The following is a 2,500-nucleotide window of genomic DNA, read 5'->3' on the forward strand; positions in this document are numbered from 1 at the left end:
GGTCAATAATATCGCCTTCATTACTTGTTTGGTATTTTATTTTATCGACCGTAGAGAGGTGAAAGGCATAATCAAATTAGCGGGATTTGAACTCAGAACGTAATGCGTCGGAACAATTTATTCGATGCGCAATAAATCCTACCAGTAAGGCGGGGAGCTGACAGAATCATTAGCACGTCAGACGAAATGCTTAGCGGTATTTCGTCTGCCGCTACGTTCTGAGTTTAAATTCCGCCGAGGTTGACTTTGCCTTTCATCCTTTCGGGGTCGATAAATTAAATACCAGTTGCGTAATGGAGTCGATCTAATCGACTGCCCCGCCCATCCCTCAAAATTTCCGGCTTTGCGCTTAGAGTAGAAAATAAATCCTACCAATCCACCGCCAAAATACTACTACACTACCACAACCACCGCTACTACTACTGATTCTTTCAGCTATAAGTACAAGGCCTGAATCGTGGTGAGAAGGGGGCCTAGTCGATTATATCGATCCCAGTGCTTGACTGGTACTTATTCTATCGAATCCGAAAAGATGAAAGGCAAAGTCGACATCGGCGGAATTTGAACGCAGAACGTAAAGCTGAAAGAAGTACAGCTAGGCATTGTGTTCGGTGTGCAAATGATTCTGCCTGCTTGCGGCTTTACTGCTGCTAATAATGCTGATAACAGAGTTTATGGAAAATATTTGCATGAAAATGCGAATATCTTTCGCCGATCGACGAGAACAGCCTTAAATTGGTCCTTTCGAACAAATACATCTTGCGGTATTTATTCCGCCCGAGTTGCATAGGTACTTTCTTGTCATTCCCGATTCAGAGATGCAGTGAAGTGAACCTGTGATTGGACCGTTGTTCAGAGAATGACATGATATGAAAATAAATGAATAAAATAATAGCAAAATCCTACTAGAGAATATATATAAATGACACTGGATTATCAGGGATCTATCCGAATTAAGATTAACGTGGATTATAAAAAAGAATATTATAAAGCAAAACGTATTTAACTATCAGGAGACAAAAATATAAACGAACATTTCAGAGTAAGAATTTGTAAGCCTAAATATAGAGCTTTGTGTTATTTAAGAGGAGACAATAATAACCCATTCAACTGTTGTTATTTTGACCTGGGTCAGTTCGGATCGATTGCAATCCAGCTGAGCCCATTTCGTATTTTGTTTCTCCCTCACCCCAACTCTGGTCTAATATTTCTGACGGCAGCAGCATAAATAAAGAATATAGTTTGGCGCTCAATATTAAAAAAAATCAAAAAAACAATTTGCTTTCTATATATATATATATATATATTCCTATATTAGTTTTGGCCACTGGACTGTAGGGCACCATGTTGAGGCACCTCCTTCAAAGGTTTAGCTAATCGTATCAGCCCCTGTGTTTATTTGAAAGTCTGGTGCTAATTTTAACGATCTGTTTGCCAAAATCTACACGAATTGTTGAACCAGTGTAAACACACACACCTTTATGAGGGGCCTCATGTGTAGCTTTCCGTCAGCCAAATTTCATCTACAAGACATTAGTCACCCCCCCCCTCCCAAGGATATAGCAGAAGGTACCACACAGAGGAACCGAATCCAGATCTACGTGGTTGAGAAGCGAATTTCTTAAACTTTCTCCCGAGTCTGCTCCGAAGAGATGAATATATTGAATGAATAATTTGAATAAAAGAGGAGTCGTTCTACTAAGAATCGAAACCGTTATTCCTTCAGACTCGAATGACCGAAAATGTAACGCTTTACCGCTGTACTATATGCACCACTGCACGAACGACAGCAACGATAAACAAACAAAGCAAAAAACAAACAAACAAAGAAAACCAACGATTTTGAACAAACATCCGTGGATGACAATCTTTCGTTTTAGGTGTATAAAATGTATGACAATAGAATGAAACTGAAATTGATTTTTCACTTATAAAACCATTTTCGAAGTACAAGAATGATCATTATTTTTGTTTTTCACTAAAATTCGAATGATTTTTTTTTTCGTTATTTTTTGGGGTGGGTGAGGGCCGCTTAGAATCCTGAAGCCGAAAGAACATTATATAAGACATTAATGTTGAAATTTGACAGCTGCAAGAAACTTAATTATAGAATCAATATCATGAGTTATCTGGTGAATATCTCATAGACAAGCAATTCCTTTGAGTCAGATCTTTATTATTAATGATGAAGTCCTCCGCTATTGTTACACGAGTTTTCTGTTTTCTACATTCAGCCATTAAATATGTATTATTCAATTAAGAAAAAAAGAAAAAGTAAAGAACAATCTCTCAGCCTTACGTTATAGAAGCAGACATGACTGTGTGGTTAAGAGAATTTCTTTGGAACATGTGGCTTCGGGTTCAGTTCCACTGCGTGACACTTTGGGTCAGTGTTTTCTACTGTAGCCCAGAGCCAACTAAAACCTTGTGAGTGAAGTTGGTAGACAGAAACTGCATGGAAGTTCGATGTATGTGAATGTATGTGTGTGTGTGTGTGTGT

The 2,500-nt window shown here is 38.2% G+C and overlaps 1 protein-coding gene across 3 annotated transcripts in view; it reads right to left on the bottom strand.

Moving 5' to 3' along the window:
* Positions 1 to 2,500, bottom strand: part of LOC106874196 (uncharacterized) — a 119,099-nt gene that overhangs the window by 23,638 nt on the left and 92,961 nt on the right. Inside the window, exon 1 of one of the 3 annotated variants that reach the window (XM_052971167.1) lies at positions 2,300 to 2,424. The exons of the other annotated variants lie outside the window; for them this stretch is intronic. The gene's annotated coding sequence lies outside the window, so the exon portion shown is untranslated. Of the gene's footprint in view, positions 1 to 2,299; positions 2,425 to 2,500 lie in introns of those variants that run through there. 3 annotated transcript variants of the gene reach the window in all.

Source organism: Octopus bimaculoides, chromosome 10 (assembly GCF_001194135.2).
Source record: "Octopus bimaculoides isolate UCB-OBI-ISO-001 chromosome 10, ASM119413v2, whole genome shotgun sequence".
NCBI lineage: Eukaryota > Metazoa > Mollusca > Cephalopoda > Octopoda > Octopodidae > Octopus > Octopus bimaculoides.